Below are 19194 nucleotides of genomic sequence, written 5' to 3'. Positions count from 1 at the left end.
AGCATTTTTACACCACACACGGTATTTTTAAAAAATCTCATTAGAAGCTCTTCAGAAAGTATCTCCAATATTTAAGACTATGGCTAAGTATTTTATAGATGCTTATGGAAGATATGTAATAATCTCAGGAAAAATAGTGAGGAAATATAAAATTGCTATTCACAGAAATGCATGAGACCCAGAGGGGATTCTTCTAGTTATCTATCTTTTTTCATTTTCCAAAAATAATTTGTCATCAAAATGCAACACCAATGACATGGATAATAAACCACACTATTTTTTAATTTCTGGCAATATTCTCCAGTGGAGAAGAAACAGAGAAGGTTATGAAAAATATGCTTAGAGCATTAATATTTAATTAATGTAATAGGACTCTAAAATGAATATTATAACTGTAAAAGCCTTGTAAGTTGTGTCTATGCAACTAAAATACAGAACTGGTACCTAGTAAATTCAGGACATTCTTAATGGACGACCTTGAACACAGAGAGAGCTTAAAGCTTGGCCTAACAACAAAGAGAAATTTGGAAGGGCTAATCGTTTATTACCAGAGTGGCATATCAATCCAAAGAGGTGAGGGAGAAGCATTCCATGTGGTTCATCAGTAGTTCACCCAAGGTCTCTCATTCTGTATCTTAGAACAGTCTAGCTGACAAGCTAGGAAGCAATCTTCAAAACCATAATGCGTTACTGCCCCCATAAGCACTTCCCACTTTCAACCAGGTTCAGCCAGTCGGCAATAGTGTCTCATCGTTTCCTTTAGGTGCTGTTTCTCTTCAAAATTCAACTATTTATTTTCAGGGGTAGATTCCATATGAGTAAGCCAAAGAACAAAAATTCAAACCCAAAGAAATGAATGGAAGGAAGGAATTAATAAAAATAAAATCTGAAAATAATAAATGGGAAAACAACCAGCAAAACTGATAAATTATTCCAGAAAAGGTCCTTGTAGAGAAAATCAATAAAACATACATAAATCACTAGCTAGTTTAATCAGGGGAAAAAGGGACTTCCCTGCTGAGCCAGTGGTTAAGACTCTGCACTCCCAATGCAGGGGCACGGGTTCGATCCCTGGTGGGGGAACTAAGAACCCTCATGCTGCACGACGTGGGCAAAAAAAAAAAAAGAATCGGGGGAAAACCCCACAAATATATTAAAACAGAAATGATAAAGAAAATATAATCACAGCCAAAGAAAAAAATAAAAGAACTATAATAGACTCTCCACACAACCCTAAGCTTATATATTCGAAAAGTTATATATTGGCAAGTTGTGAATTTTAAGGAAAATATAAATTAACAAAATTGAATCAAAAAGAATGAGAAAATTTGAGTAAAGCAGTCACCACAGAAATAAATAATAGAGAGAGTTGTAATGGAATCATTCTCAGAAAAGGTGTCAGGTGTAGATGTCTTCATAGGAAAATTCTTTCAAACCTTCAAGAACAAGGTACTTCATAAGCTATTCAAACTATTCCAGAATCCAGAGAAATACAGAAAACCCTCAAATATTTTCTGAAGACACAATAATTCTGACAGCATATACTAATAAAAATAGAACAGATCATTTTAGAGGATTGGTTCAAGATGGCAGAGTAAAAGGACATGCTCTCAACTAACTGCTGAACAATCACTGACAGGAAGACACTGGAACTCACCAAAAAAGATGCCCCACATGCAAAGACAAATGAGAAACCGCAATGAGATGGTAGGAGGGGCGCTATCACAATAAAATCAAATCCTATAACTGCTGAGTGGGTGACGCACAAACGGGAGAACACTTATACCACAGAAGTCAACCCCGGTTCTGAGCCACATGGCAGTCTTCCCAACCTGGGAGTTTGGCAACGGGAGGAGGAATTCCTAGAGAATCAGACTATGAAGGCTAGCGGGATTTGATTGCAGGACTCGGCAGGACTGGGGGAAACAGAGACTCCACTCTTGGAGGGCACACACAAAGTAGTGTGTGCATCGGGACCCAGGGGAAGGAGCAGTGACCCCATAGGAGACTGAAGCAGACCTACCTGCTAGTGTTGGAGGGCCTTCTGCAGAGGTGGGAGGCAGCTGTGGCTCACCAAGGGACAAGGACACTGGCAGCAGAAGTACTGGGAGGTACTCCTTGGCCCTCCCAGAGTCTGCCATTAGCCCCACCAAAGAGCTGGGTAGGCTTCAGTGTTGGGTTGCCTCAGGCCAAACAACCAACAGGGAGGGAACCCAGCCCTACCCACCAGCTGACAAGTGGTTTAAAGTTTTACTGAGCTCTGCCCAACAGAGCAACAGCCAGCTCTACCCACCACCAGTCCCTCCCATCAGGAAACTTCCACAAGCCTCTTAGATAGCCTCATCCACCAGAGGGCAGACAGCAGAAGCAAGTCAATCCTGCAGCCTGTGGAACAAAAACCACATTCACAGAAAGATAGACAAGATGAAAAGGCACAGGGCTATGTACCAGATGAAGGAACAAGATAAAAGCCCCCCAAAACAACTAAATAAAGTGGAGATAGGCAACATTCCAGAAAAATAATTCAGAATAATGATAGTGAAGATGATCCAGAACCTTGGAAAAAGAATGGAGGCAAAGATCAAGAAGATGCAAGAAATGTTTAACAAAGATCTAGAAGAATTAAAGAACAAACAAACAGAGATGAACAATACAATAACTGAAATGAAAACTAGACTACAAGGAATCAATAGCAGAATAATTGAGGCAGAAGAACGGATAAGTGACCTGGAAGACAGAATGGTGGAATTCACTGCTGTGGAACAGAATAAAGAAAAAAGAATGAAAAGAAATGAAGACACCTAAGAGACCTCTGGGACAACATTAAACGCAACAACATTCGCATTATAGGGGTCCCAGAAGGAGAAGAGAGAGAGAAAGGACCAGAGAAAATATTTCAAGAGATTATCGTCAAAAACCCTAACATGGGAAAGGAAATAGCCACCGAAGTCCAGGAAGCGCAGGGAGTCCCATACAGGATAAACCCAAGGAGAAACATGCCGAGACACATAGTAATCAAATTGGCAAAACTTAAAGACAAAGAAAAATTATTGAAGGCAGCAAGGGAAAAACGACTAATAACATACAAGGGAACTCTCATAACGTTAACAGCTGATTTCTCAGCACAAACTCTACAAGTCAGAAGGGAGTGGCATGATATACCTAAAGGGATGAAAGGGAAGAACCTACAACCAAGATTACTCTACCCAGCAAGGATCTCATTCAGATTCGATGGAGAAATCAAAAGTTTTACAGACAAGCAAAAGCTAAGAGAACTCAGCACCACCAAACCAGCTCTACAGCAAATGCTAAAGGAACTTCTCTAAGTGGGAAACACAAGAGAAGAAAAGGACCTACAAAAACAAACCCAAGACACTTATGAAAATGGTAACAGGCACATACATATCGATAATTACCTTAAACATGAATGGATTAAATGCTCCAACCAAAAGACACAGGCTTGCTGAATAGATACAAAAACAAGACCCATATAGATGCTGTCTACAAGAGACCCACTTCAGACTTAGCGACACATACAGACTGAAAGTGAGGGGATGGAAAAAGATATTCCCATACACATGGAAATCAAATGAAAGCTGAGTGGCAATACTCATATCAGATAAAATAGACTTTAGAATAAAGAATGTTACAAGACACAAGGAAGGACATTACATAATGATCAAGGGATCAATCCAAGAAGAAGATATAACAATTATAAATGTATATGCACCCAACATAGGAGCACCTCAACACATAAGGCAACTGCTACAGGCTCTAAAAGAGGAAATCAACAGTAACACAACAAGAGTGGGGGCCGTTAACACCTCATTTACACCAAAGGAAAGATCATCCAGACAGAAAATTAATAAGGAAACACACACTTTAAATGACACAATAGACCAGATAGATTTAATTGATATTTATAGGACATTCCATCCAAAACAGCAGATTACAATTTCTTCTCAAGTGCGCATGGAACATTCTCCAGGATAGATCACATCTTGTGTCACAAATCAAGCCTCAGTAAATTTAAGAAAACTGAAATCATATCAAGCATCTTTTCTGACCAAAATGCTTTCAGATTAGAAATCAATTACAGGGAAAAAAACGTAAAAAACAAAAACATGTGGAGCCTAAACAATAAGTTACTAAATAACCAAGAGATCACTGAAGAAATCAAAGAGGAAATCAAAAAATACCTAGAGACAAATGACAAGGAAACACAACGATCCAAAACCTAGGGGATGCAGCAAAAGCAGTTCTAAAAGGGAAGTTTATAGCTATACAAGCCTATCTCAAGAAAAAAGAAAAATCTCAATCTAACATTACACCTAAAGGAACTAGAGAAAGAAGAACAAACAAAACCCAAAGATAGCAGAAGGAAAGAAATCATAAAGACCAGAGCAGAAATAAATGAAATAGAAACAAAGAAAACAATAGCAAAGATCAATAAAACTAAAAGCTGGTTCTTTGAGAAGATAAACAAAATTGATAAACCATTATAAACCATTGATAAACCATCATCAAGAAAAAGAGGGAGAGGACTCAAATCAATACAATTAGAAATGAAAAAGGAGAAGTTACAACACATACCGCAGAAATACAAAGCATCCTAAGAGACTACTACAAGCAACTATATGCCAATAAAATGGACAACTGGAAGACATGGACAAATTCTTAGAAAGGTATAACCTTCCAAGAATGAACCAGGAAGAAACAGAAACTATGAGCAGACCAATCACAAGTAATGAAATTGAAACTGTGATGAAAAATCTTCCAACAAACAAAAGTCCAGGACCAGATGGCTTCACAGGTGAATTCTATCAAACATTTACAGAAGAGCTAACACCCATTCTTCTCAAACTCTTCCAAAAAATTGCAGAGGAAGGAACACTCCCAAACTCCTTCTATGAGGGCACCATCACCCTGATACCAAAACCAGACAAAGATACTACAAAAAAAGAAAATTACAGACCAATATCACTAATGAATATAGATGCAAAAATCCTCAACAAAATACTAGCAAACAGAATCCAACAACACATTAAAAGGATCATACAGCATGATCAAGTGGGATTTATTCCAGGAATGCAAGGATTCTTCAATATAAGCAAATCAATCAATGAGATACACCATATTAACAGACTGAAGGATAAAAACCATATGATCATCTCAATAGATGCAGAAAAAGCTTTTGACAAAATTCAACAGCAATTAATGATAAAACCTCTACAGAAAGTGGCATAGAGGGAACCTACCTCAACATAATAAAAGCCATATATGACAAACCCACAGCAAACATCATTCTCAATGGTGAAAAACTGAAAGCATTTCCTCTAAGATCAGCAACAAGACAAGGATGTCCACTCTCACCACTATTATTCAACATAGTTTTGAAAGTCCTAGCCACGGCAATCAGAGAAGAAAAAGAAATAAAAGGAATACAAATTGGAAAAGAAGAAGTAAAACTGTCAGTGTTTGCAGATGACATGATGGTATACATAGAGAATCCTAAAGATGCCACCAGAAAACTACTAGAGTTAATCAATGAATTTGGTAAAGTTGTAGGATACAAAATTAATGTACAGAAATCTCTTGCATTTCTATACACTAATGATGAAAAATCTGAAAGAGAAATTAAGGAAACACTCCCATTTACCACTGCAACAAAAAGAATAAAATACGTAGGAATAAACCTACCTAAGGAGACAAAAGGCCTGTATGCAGAAAACTATAAGACACTGATGAAAGAAATTAAAGATGATACAAACAGATGGAGAGATATACCATGTTCTTGGATTGGAAGAAGCCATATTGTGAAAATGACTATACTACCCAAAGCATTCTACAGATTCAATGCAATCCCTATCAAATTACCAATGGCATTTTTTACAGAACTAGAACAAAAGATCTTAAAATTTGTATGGAGACACAAAGACCCGAATAGCCAAAACAGTCTTGAGGGAAAAAAACGGAGCTGGAGGAATCAGACTCCCTGACTTCAGACTATACTACAAGGCTACAGTACTCAAGACAATATGGTACTGGCACAGAAACAGAAATATAGATTAATGGAACAAGATAGAAAGCCCAGAGATAAACCCATGCACCTATGGTCAACTAATCTATGACAAAGGGGACAAGGATATAAGTGGATGAAAGACAGTTTCTTCAATAAGTGGTGCTGGGAAAACTGGACAGCCACATGTAAAAGAATGAAATTAGAACACTCCCCAACACCATACACAAAAATAAACTCAAAATGGATTCACGACCTAAATGTAAGACTAGGCACTATAAAACTCTTAGAGGAATACATAGGAAGAACACTCTTTAACATAAATCACAGCAAGATCTTTTTTGATCCACCTCCTAGAGTAATGGAAATAAAAACAAAAATAAACAAATGGGACCTAATGTAACTTCAAAGCTTTTGCACAGCAAAGGAAACCATAAACAAGATGAAAAAACAACCCTCAGAATGGGAGAAAATATTTGCAAATGAAGCAACTGACAAAGGATTAATCTCCAAAATTTACAAGCAGCTCATGCAGCTCAATAACAAAAAAACAAACAACCCAATCCACAAGTGGGCAGAAGACCTAAATAGAATTTCTCCAAAAAAGACATACAGATGGCCAAGAAGCACATGAAAAGCTGCTCAACATCACTAATTATTAGAGAAATGCAAATCAAAACTACAATGAGGTATCACCTCACACCAGTCAGAATGGGCATCATCAGAAAATCTACAAACAACAAATGCTAGAGAGGGTATGGAGAAAAGGGAACCGTTTTGCACTGTTGGTGGGAATGTAAATTGATACAGCCACTAGGGAGAACAGTATGGAGGTCCCTTAAAGCACTAAGAATAGAATTACCATATGACCCAGTGATCTCACTACTGGGCATCTACCCAGAGAAAACCATAATTCAAAAAGACACATGCACCCCAATGTTCATTGCAGCACTATTTACAATAGCCAGGTCATGAAAGCAACCTAAGTGCCCATCGACAGACGAATGGATAAAGAAGTTGTAGTACATATGTACAATGGAATATTACTCAGCCAGAAAAAGGAACGAAATTGGGTCATTTGTAGAGTTGTGGATGCATCTAGAGACTGTCATACAGAGTGAAGTAAGTCAGAAGGAGAAAAACAAATATCGAATATTAACGCATATATGTGGAACCTAGAAAATGGTACAGATGAACCAGTTTGCAGGGCAGAAATAGAGACACAGATGTAGAAAACAAACGTATGGATACGAAGCGGGGAAAGCAGCTGGGGGTGCGGGTGGCGGTGCAATGAATTGGGCGATTGGGATTGACATGTATACACTAATGTGTATAAAATGGATGACTAATAAGAAAGAAAAATTTTTTTAAAAATAGTACAAAAATTAAACTTATCTAAGTCCCTTATGAAAACAAATAGGAAATATCCTAACATATTAGAAGATTAAATATATATATTCATATATTAAATACGTGTATTTACTCTACTACACCATTTTACATAAGGGACTCTAGCATCCATGGATTTTGGTATTCATAGGGGCTCCTGGAACCAATCTACATGCCTTGTTTACATGCCTTTGACCTCTAAATTTGTATTTCTAACCCAGAGTTTTCCTTTGAGACCTGGATCTATCTGCTTCCTCAATATTTTCATTTACATGTCTTATATACCTCAAAAGGACCTCAAATACCTTATCCATGATAGAACTCACCCTCATCAACTTATTTCTCTTCCAAGAGGAATGTGGTGTCTTAGTGAAGATACCACCTTTCAAACAAGGGTTGAATCCAAAAGCCTAGAAGCCATGCCCTATACCCAACACATCACCAAGTCCTTTTGATTTTACCTGTTACTTATCTCTCAACATTGTCTGCTTCTCTTCAATCATTTCTTCCCACTCCCTCACCTCCACTGCAATCCAAGCTACCTTCAGGGTTCTTCCATGGCTTCCTACTGCCTAGAGGACCTGCATTCAAAGCCCTTCACAGTCGAGCCCCAGCATATTTTTTAGACTTGTCTTCCAGCACTCTTCTCCCTCCATATTCCATCTATGCTAGCTACAGTAGGTTATTCACTCTTATGCATAATAAAGTTTTATGTCTCTTTCTTCATTATTATTCCCTCATTCCAGAATATTCTTGCTCACTTTGTCCATCTGTTCAACTCTACTTATTTTACAAGGCCCAGCTCAAATATCATCTCGATGAATTTTTCCTGAACCTTTCCTTTTGCCCTACCATTTTCTCTCTGCCACTCTTTCACTCTACCAAACAAGTAACTGGTACTCCATCATACTTTTATAGCTCTTTGTACATACCACTAATACATCACTTTTATATTATGGTACATTTTTATCAATATCTATAACCCTGGATAGATTGTGAATTGCTTGAGGGCAGAGACAATGGCTTACTCATCTTTGTGTCCTTCAGCCACTTGGCACAGGGCCTAGGCACAAGGTAGGACCTCAACAAATGTTTCCACAGCGTAGCTTTTAGACTCTTTCTGTTACAAGTGAAAAAGATCCCAACGGGATCTGGTACAAGCAGAAAAAAGAAATTTATCTGTCCACATAATAAAAAGTACAGGAGTAGATACTGGATCAGAGCTCAAATGAGTTCGTAAAATGCTGTCCCTACTTACTTCTTAGCTCCCCTACATGTGGGTTTTATTTTCAAACACCACAGTAGCTCTAGATATCATTCAAGGTAAAATTTCAGCAATGTTGGTAGAGCTTCCTTTCCCTATTTGCACAAGAATGCTGGGCCTGGCCTTCACTGGCCCAAATTGGGTTACATGATCATTGCTGAACCAATCCACGAAGCCAAAGAAAAGCAATCTTCTGTTAGGCCAGAACGGAGCCATATGTCCATCACTGAGCTTGCGGTGGAAACAAGGACTTAGAATGGAGGATGGGTTAGCTCTCTAGAGGAAAATCAAGGCCCAACTACCAAGATGCTGAGTGCCCAAAATAATAAGTGTACACAGGTATTTTACAATTAATGGGGAAAATTATCAGTAACTTTCCTGTCAGACAGTATTCTCAGTGTTACCTCTCTGATTTGATATTTCATAAATGTGAAATCTATCCCTGAAAATATTCTTGGGTTCTTAAGAGCATTAGGTTCATGTTTCTGAACCTCCAGTATAATACCTAGCACACAGTGGCTGCTCAAGGAATATATTTCTAATTAAATAAGAGAATGATTTAATAAATAACACAGTCTGTAAAATAATATCTAAGATAATGTATAGAAAATTTCAAACATAAATACATAAATTAACCACAACAAGAAACACAGAGATCTACTCTACCCTAAAGTGCAATTCATTATTTAACAAGTGACCAAGTAGGACACAACTTGTGTTGGCTTAAAGGATACAAATACTTGTATCAGTATTGCAAAGCCTGGTGGGATGAACCTGGAACTTCCTCTGTACAAGGACAAGACTCTTGTTTCAGCTCATAATTCCTGTGAGGCAGCTTCTGTGGTTTTCTTTCTCCTTCTTTTCACATTTGTATGCTTCCTATTGTCTTGGGTTTCTTTTACACTTAATCTCAGTTAAACTTCTTCAGGAGGTTGTGTGTGGGTGAATGTGGAGGTGTGGGGAGGGAGAGTAAATTTTATAGTTGAATAAATTCTGTTTAGAATCTTTTAAAGCTCCCCCTCTCCCCAAGCTCACATCAAACTCTCAGTACAGAAATCACAATGCACAGTGTTGTTTTTCTTCCAGACTGCTTCTAAGTGGGGATCTAAAGACGGCAGTAAGATCTGTAAATAAGTAACTGCTGTTTGAACAATTATCCCATTTTTGTAAAAGTTATTTACTTAATAAACCAAAGTTTCAGGATAAATATGATTACAATAAACAAAATAAAGTCCCTGAGAAGAAACAGCACTGAAACACCATTTACAACTTTGATAGAATGAGTGGGCTGTTCACTTTGTCAGCATACATGTGTGATTTGGCAGTTAATACTTCAGATTTCTCTTTGCTCAATTTGAAGCTTATTCTTTGAGGTTTAAACTGATCAATTAATTATGTACAATTCAACAGCTATCTCACAATATCATTTTATATTTGTGTAGCTTGTCATAAAATGACTAGTGTTTCTGAAGCTAATTTTTCAATTATTAAAGCTGTATTAGAGGCAAATTTACTCTTTAAACAAGTTCCTCAGTGCATGCAGTAGACAACCCATACATGCTTCTAGAGTAAAAGGCATGCATCCAAGCAGGCAGGCAAGCATGCATTAGCAGCTGCACAATGCCTACCTTGCAGGTAATCAAGAGCCATATCCAATATGTGGGTTAGTAGTCAACGAACTAAAACAAGATCAGGAAAGATAAAAAATATTGTCTTGGCATGAGTCCCAGTATTTATCCTGGGGAAGACCAGGTCAAAGGCAGAAGCAGCAATCAGTGCTGAAAGTAGAATACTGAATAACTACCAAGCTCTAGGGCCCGATCCTTACTCTACATGGAAATGTGATGCAGAGCAGAGTAAAAAGGGGAGGAAATCTCATCCCACAAGTATTCATAAGGAAGCTACTACCTAAGCATCGACTAATACAAGGCCCAGAATCACTTTGGGAACCCTGAACAAAACCCAAATGCTGGTTCCTCTGATTACAGTGACCTGAATCCTATAGAGGATCCATGAGCCAACTAGCACCTGTAAGGATCCACAGAGGACTGGATCCTTAACTGGTCTCTGAAACTTAACTGGAAAAGCTCTAGAACTTGCACATCAAGAAGAGTCCTATACTGTGGCTTCTTAGCCAGGCCCACCTCCCCTTGGGACTTATAGTCACAGGCTAATCCACTGATTCCCATGCTTTTCACCATCAAGAACACCTTTGTTATTTTTCCCCTTATAGGTACTATCTTGTAAAATCTTCATCTTTCTCTAAATTTGCTATTATTAATAATTTGTTTCTCATTGTTTTATTCAGCATAGACATATATAAGTGCCAATCAGGACTTCCAATAAGAATATTGATAAAATTCCCACCAAAAGACATTTAAAACTCTTGTTTTATTTGTGTAGACTTGTCGTGGTTGAGCATATTGTCTCTGTTAGTCTTTTTGAACTGTTTAAATTATTCATGGATCCCACCTCTTACCAAGCACTAACAAGCACCCCAACTCTTACAAACACAACTGCCTTCTTGGACTGCTAGGGGTGAGGAGTCCTTATGCTGGGAATCACTGAGCTAAAATAGCTACAAATTTGCTTAGTCCAGAACACCAGAGTAGTTCAGCTGTAATGAATGTCACAGTGAGACATGATTTTACTGTGTTCATCTAGGTATGAAATTTTCAAGGCAGTGCTTTCGTTTTGACATGAATATTGATCACCTCAAATTGGCATCTTAGCCCATGCCAGGTGCAAGGTTGCATTTGTCCAGAGGCATGACACACAGCATATTGCAGGCAATACCCAAAAGACGTCACAAACCAAACCGATTCCTTCCATGCTCAAGGCAGGGTGGTGGCGTGGGAGGGGAGGGCACTACCTTATCCCCACCAGCCTCAGGCAGTGTCCCAGGATCCTTGGGGAAAGATCAGCCAGAGGCAGATCTGTCGGAGAGCTGCTACTCAAGGGCACGCCGACGGAATAAGCTTGAGTTCTGGAGCCAGAAGATCTGGGTTTGAGTCCTGGCCCTGACCATAACACCTACCAGAAGTGTGAAACTGAGTAAGACAACTAACATCGGCCAAAGGGAGTAATAAGAAGCTCAGCCCGACTTCCCCATCTCAAGCACATGTCAGAAAGACCAGAATACCTAATCAGCTCTCAACCTGCTCCGTTTGGTGTCTTATAAAATAACTTGTCAACATACTTTGTCTCACCTGTGTATAATTTTGCTTTATTTTCTCCTGGCACTCTTTTGGGCAATTCAGTAGATACCCATGTATTTATCTTAACATACTCTCATAGGGAACCATAGAAAGAGATGGGTAGGATGTCATTTGAGGAGTGTGAGGTATCAACAGAGAGAAAAAAGCCAAGCGCATGTTTTACTAGGCAGACTGAAGTCTGAAAAATATTAGTGAGTCTTGAGCCATAATAAACAATGCTCTTTTACTATTTTTTCCCTTGCTCTCCCAGAATACAATGTTAATGTTTTCTATGCCTGGTCTACTTTGAGTTTGGTTGTATTTCAGCATTTGTGTGACAATGTCAGAGTCACAGTCACAGCCTGTCATTTCACATTCTGCTAGTGACACTTAGATCTATTTTTCATTCGGTTTCTAGAAAAAACTGTCACTCTACTTCTGTGGTTTGAGGCCATGGACAGAAAGCCATCCCTGTGCCCTTGGTGCAATTTAAACAAAACACCTTGTAAATCACTCCTTAATCACTTCTCCACTGCTCACAGATCTCCCCTAATGTGAAAACATGCTGAGAAGGACAGGGTCCTGAAGTTGCCCCATCAGAGATGCCCTGTGGACAAATGAATGTTTGAAAAGTGCCTTGGATAAGAAATTTATCTAGTTATTCCCAGGATTGTAAAAATCAAGGAATACTTTTACTCAAAGTTTTGTCATGTATTTTGAAGATCCCTATGATATTCCTGGGAGCTGCAAATTCTGAGAGTTTGGACTTCCAGGGAAATCATTAGGACTAATTACTATGTCCCTAAAACATTTGCGAGGCACCCCTTTACACATTTCTACAAAGGAAAGTTGTGAATACCTTTACACACTCTAATTGGAGTGACTACACATCACATTTTGCTGGGAGATCTGGCTTATGCCTGTTGACCCTTTGCCTTTCACTTGCAGAAGTGTCCTGACTTGGATGATAAAGTATATAGTCACTTTATCTGGGTATGAAATTTTCAAGGCAGTGCTTTTGTTTTGATGTGAATATTGATCACCTCAAATTGGCATCTTAGCCCTTTATATAGAGGTATAGTATATACCTCTAATACACTTAGTTATACAAGTCAACCCTGAGGGAGACATGAACGACAAACAATTGATTAACCACAGAAATTTAGTAACAGAGTGAAAGCTTTATTGGCAAGAAGGTGTGGCTTTTTTCTTGTGAAATCTACCTAGGAAGATGATCTAAAGTTGCTTTCTACCTTTTCTTTGCAAAAAGCTGCAATGGGATAAGCAGGAAGAACACTTTAACTTTGCCTTGAGCTCCAAGGTGAAGAGGAGATCCTACTTACCCAAAGAGGAAGCAGAGTCACCTCTCACCCAGTACAAAGGATGCTTCCAAGAATAGAGAGCAGGATATCGATTTTGTTTTCTTAAGAGCACCTCAACCACCCAAAGACATCAGCATAACCACTAAAGAAAGAGAAAAGTATATATATGAAGACAGGCAAAATTACTAATTGTCAGTATTCACAATCTTTTTCTTCAGCCTGGAGGAAATACGAGAGAAGGAGTTTCTAGGAGAGGTTGGAAAATTAGAGGGGAAAGGGAAAAAAATCACTATCAGGATAAAAAGGAATGGCTCCTGGAAGGGAAGAGGAGGTCTGAAGAAGAGGGGAGGAGTGAAGCATAGCGCAGCTGGGTTTGGAGTTGTTGAATGTGTGGGAAAGTTTATGGATATGCTGCTTAGGATGCCTCTGAAAGCAGCAACAGAAATCCAAGCTAAAAGTGCCTTTAAATAAAAGGGAAGATAGCATCACACATAAAAATCCCAAAGCAGGGAGGCAGGGTTGGTTAATTCAGATTCCACAGTCTCCTCCAGGACTTCGCCCCTGTGCTCTGCCATCCATGTCAATTTGAATGTTTTGTCAACAGTCGGCTCAGCCTGCTCCCTTCGTGTTTCAGCAGAAGAAGCTCCATTTCTACCCATGTGTCATCTTTTTACTCAGTGAGGAAAATCCTTCTAAGATTCCCAGCAGACTCTCACATCTCATAGGCCATATTATACCCATGCTTAAACCATTCCTGGGAAAGGAAAATAGGATCACCATATGGCTTAGATCAATCATAATTCACCCTCCTGGGGCTCAGAATGAGGCTCCCCTCCTCTGGAACCCATGGTAATGAGGCACAGGGTAGATTCTTATTAGAAAGGAGGAGGAGGAATAAGGAGTGTTTGGTTTGTGTTAGGGGATGAATTGTGTCCTCCCAAAATTTATATGTTGAAGTCCCAATACCCAGTACCTCAAAATATAACCATAGTTAATCTTTAAAGAAGTAATTAACATAAAATGAGGTCACATGGGTGGGCTCTGATCCAAAATGACTGGTGTCCTTAGAAGAAGAGATGAGGACACAGACCCATACAGAAAGAAGACCATCTAAAGATGCAGGAAGAAGATGGTCACTTACACACCAAGAAGAGCAACCAAGAAGCAACCCTGTCAACAACTTGATCTCACAATTCTAGCTTCCAGAACTGAAAAAATAAATTTCTGTTGTTTAAGCCATTTGGTCTATGGTATTTCATTATGGCAGCCTGGGCTGACTAGTACATACACAATTGGGAACATTTGCAACAAGGGAAGAACTAAGAGCTGGAAAAGCATTTTTAAGATGTTTTGATATTCTACACATTGTTTATCAACAACTGCTGACATCACAAAAAGAGATAATGGAAGTGTACAACATTATAAGTAATAAGGCAATCTTGCCCCCAAAAAAGAAAGAAAAATTGAATCTGAATTTAACCAAGACATTAGACTACCAATTTACAGATATAGAGAGAGGAATGTGTTTGCCACAGGGATGCAATCAGTCAAATCCATATTGTGGGAAACTGTAGGACAAATGTCCCTGGATGAGAGGATTTTTCCAAGATAAGGGACTTTCACTGCTAATACAGGGAAAGTTATGGGCAAACCAGGACAAGTTGGTCACCCTAGCCATGTCTTCAGCAAACAAACTGCAACCGAAAAGAAGAGATGGAGAGGGACTCTATACATTAAAAATACTTAAAGACATATCATCCAATCATAATATGTGGAACTTATTCTGAACTAGTAAAAAATGTTATGAGGCGAATCATTTCAGTGTGATAACAGTATTGTTATGTTTTGTAAAAGAGTGAATCCATCTCTTTTAGAGATATATAATATTTATAGATAAAATTGAATAATGTTTGAAATTTGTTTTAGAATAGATGGGAGGAGGAGGAAGAGTGGGGGTGGGGATGAAGCAGAATGGGTCAAGAGTACATGGCTGTGAAACTGGGCGATGGGCTTATACTATTCTGTTTAATCTGTATAAGTTTGAAGTTTTCCATAGTAACAAGTTTTTGAAAGATTTTTTTCCATATATTAAGAATATACTCTCCTATTTAGTGTCTTCTTCAGAAGCAGAATAATATCTGAAGTAACTGAAATCACCTATTTGTTTCTGGGCTGTTTCTTCAAAGGCATCTGGGCCAAAAGGCAGCCCTGATTATATTGGAACTGTATTTGAAAAAGTACATGAGATGATAATTAGGACAGAATGGGGTTCTGGGAATTTATGCTATTTTATTTATAATTAGGACAGATAATGGGGTCCTGGGAATTTATGCTATTTTATTTATCCCAGGAAAGCTTAATAAAGGATGTGAGATTTCAGCAGCTGCTTGAATGAAGTATGCAAGTCCTATTTATAATCATTTGCCTTCCTATTAGCCTGTTGTGCTCCTAGCTAATACCATTATCAATTTCATTTCGAAAACAAACATTCCAATACATTAAAATTATTATTTAAATATGAGCAATTCTCTTTGCAAACAATAATCATTGAGAAATTACTCAAAAATTTGTTCTGCATGATATTAATTAGGGTTCTGTCAAATAAGTCCATGAATCACTGAATTAAACAGAATGCTGGGCAGTACTTTTCATACCTTGCACAGGTGAGTATGCACTGTGAATCTCTAGGAAGAACACACAGCGTAGCCTCTATTCTGCAGATTCTAAAGGGAATGGTGTTTCATGATGCACATGGACTTATTTCCAAGTTAATGCACTTCTTAATTAATCAAAGTCAAAGCTAGCTTAAAGTGATGATATTTTGGACCAGATCAATCTGAAAGATGTATTGGAAGGGTAATGTGTAGTAAAAATTAGCACCAGCCAAGAAGTTTAGGGCACTTAATCTTCTCCACAACTCCCAGGCTCACCTCCAGGTAATGAGAGCTCCTTTCTCACCTTTCCTGCTAGCACTTGTCCAATGCCTGCTCCATGCTAGATCCTGTGGTAAGCATTTTGGATAGATTATCTCATTTAATCCTCACATCGACCCTCTGATTTGAGTATCATTAGCTCATTTTAACAGACTAGGAAACTGTGCCTTGAAGACATCAAGCAGCTTGCCCTAACCTTTCCACCTAGTAAGTGGCAAAGCTGAGATTCTACCAGATCCATCCCACACTTTCTTCTAATTCTCTTATCTGAAAATTCTCCCACCAGTTAAATTCCCAAATCCCTAAAATCCCACATTTTCTTTATGCAAGTGTTTTATAGCAGCAGGGCACTTTTTCCTGGAATATTCCAGGAGTAGAAATTCAGATTTTTTCCAAAACACTGAGTGCTCTGAATAATATTATGATTGTATATCGTGATTATCATTGACCATGGTAATTTAAAAAGCACACACATAACGTAAAATTTACCATCTTAACTGTTTTTAGGTGTACGGTTCAGTACTGTTAAGTATATTCATTTTGTTGTGAAACAGATGTCTAGAACTTTTACATCTTGCAAAACTGAAGTTCTTTTGCTTTTTAAACTGAAGTTCTTTACCCATCAAACAACTCCTCTTTTCCTCCTCCCCTAGCCACTGCAACCCCCATTCTACCTTCTGTTTCTATGAATCTGACTATTCTAGGTACCTCACGTAAGCGGAATCATATGGTGTTTGTGATTGGCTTATTTCACTTAGCGTAATGTCTTCAAGGTTCATCCATATTGTAGCCTGTGATAGGATTTTCCTCCTTTTTCAGGCTAAATAATATTCCACTGTATGTATATACCACACTTTATTTTCTATTCATCTGTTGGTGGACATTTGAACTGCTTCTACTTCTTGGCAATTGTGAATAATGCTACTATAAACACGGGTGTGCAAATATCTCTTCAAAACTCTGCTTTCAATTCTTTTGGATATATACCCAGAAGTGGAAATGCCAGATCATACAGTTAGATCATATTTTTAATTTTCTGAAGAACTGCCATAAGGTTTTCCATAACTGCTGTACCATTTACAATTCTACCAACAGTATACAAGAGCTCCAGTTTCTGCATATCCTCCCTAATACTGGTTACTGTTTGGTTTTTTTTTTAATAATAGCCAAAACTGTAGCCTCCACCAAGAAAAACAAAATTCTAATGCTAAAGCATATCAGAAACAAAAGCAATTTTATCACAAAGCCTCCTGTTGAGGTTCCTAAAGTTAAGCAATCTTATGTAAAGATTAAAAGCATAAATATAATCTGCATGCATTCTCCATTCCAAGTGAAAAATCACTTTGCTTATATATATTTACCAGGAGACAACTGAGAAATCCCTTAGCTAGAAGGAGGTTAATAAAAATTAATATCATACAAGTTATGTTATATCCTTCTGAATGTTTATAGAGAACACTGAAGCATTAATACTAGGAAAATAATCAGCTCCAATTTTTTTCATTAATGTTGAGTACAAGCTGCTACTTCAAAAATATCTTCATCAGATTTGAATTATTCTATAATTCCATCCCCCATTTCCAATACCCCCAAATGATATTGAAGCTAATTTATCATTCTCAGGCATTCATTCTCATGATCTTGAAGGAAATAGTGATTAAATGAACCCTTGGTGAATCCATCCCAGAGGTAAAAATGAGGTGAACATAAATCCCACTAATTCTCATGAAAATTCCCAAAAGAGTAAGAAGGAAGTACTCAGATTGCCAGAAATCTCCTTTAGAAAAGGATAATACACAACTAAACTCTTAGGTTATTTTTCAGAGGACTGGCTGCAAAATCTAATAATGCTAGAAATGCTTGAGGTACAAAATGGAAAAATGTAAATATGTAAAATTCCACATCAATTTGTGAATGTGTCTTGGGGGCAACCGTTATAAATGGGAACTTTATCATAGAATTTCACTTCCTTTATTTGATGAAAGGCATTACTAGTGATGGTAAATTACTACCAGTCTATATGCTCTTTCCTGTTCTCTTTGAAATCCTGAATCCTACAGATTCTTATGTGTTCTTAGGCTTATAAAATGTCCGAGACTGTTCATTTTATAACTGCAGTATTAGCCAAGTACTCCTACATGCAGAAAAAAAACCCAGTTACTTACAATTATTTAGTTATAGCACAATTACTCATTTCCAACATTTCTTACAACATAGCAAGTATTCTCCACAAAGGAGCCCAAGAGAGAGGACCCTTTCAGACTTATTGTATTTGAAAAGTCACTCATAACATAAAAATCAGGGTGCTTTTCTGAGATGGACTGGTAATTAGAGCAGCAGATAAAAAATTAGAAAATACAATAGTTCTTAGAATCAGTTCCAGATTTGAACAACTTCTTTGTATATCAGCCTCCATGGACATGCAGGAAGATAGCACAGCAGGGCATGTATTTAACGATATTCCAATAGAAAAAGGAACTTCATTGTCCAGAGGAAACAGAATCAGTATTCCTTAGATATGAAAGACACACAATTCCCCAAGAAAGCCATTTTGGAATTTATTGAACACATTGCTCTGTGCAAATAGTTCTTAACCTGGCTATACTTTAAAATCACCCAAGGAGAATTAAAACAAAACAAAACAAAACCCAGTAAGCCTGGTCTTCACCCCAGAGGTTCTAAGATTTTGATTCAAGTGATCTGGCATGGGATGAATCTGATATTCAGCCAAGGTTAAAGAGCACTGTCTTAGGAAATCAAAATAGTCAAAAAGATAAAGTTAAAGGCACAAAACTCATATTATGGAGAAGTTAATCTTTTTAAATTATCCTAAAGTATGCAGGACCTATGAGAACTGAATGAGCAATTTTCTCCTAATCTAAACACATCAGGACCAATGGGGCAAACTTCAGTTTTGGGGAACTAGGGAGCTGCTTCCAAAAATTCCTCATCTCTGTGATCAGCTCTCTGGTCAGCTTGATATTTTTAAATTAAAACAGTAGAAAAGGCTCATTGATATTTTTTCCTAAATTTTTCCCAGACAAGGGAAATAATTCTGTTATTACAAGAG

The 19194-nt window shown here is 37.9% G+C and overlaps 1 protein-coding gene across 2 annotated transcripts in view; it reads right to left on the bottom strand.

Moving 5' to 3' along the window:
* Positions 1–19194, bottom strand: part of PDE11A (phosphodiesterase 11A) — a 419722-nt gene that overhangs the window by 273295 nt on the left and 127233 nt on the right. Inside the window, exon 1 of one of the 2 annotated variants that reach the window (XM_027127271.1) lies at positions 7951–8024. The exons of the other annotated variant lie outside the window; for it this stretch is intronic. The gene's annotated coding sequence lies outside the window, so the exon portion shown is untranslated. Of the gene's footprint in view, positions 1–7950; positions 8025–19194 lie in introns of those variants that run through there. 2 annotated transcript variants of the gene reach the window in all.

Source organism: Aethalodelphis obliquidens, unplaced genomic scaffold, assembly GCF_003676395.1.
Source record: "Aethalodelphis obliquidens isolate GAN/ISIS:26980383/991018 unplaced genomic scaffold, ASM367639v1 scaffold2, whole genome shotgun sequence".
NCBI lineage: Eukaryota > Metazoa > Chordata > Mammalia > Artiodactyla > Delphinidae > Aethalodelphis > Aethalodelphis obliquidens.
This window is presented reverse-complemented; position numbering and strand designations above follow the sequence as displayed.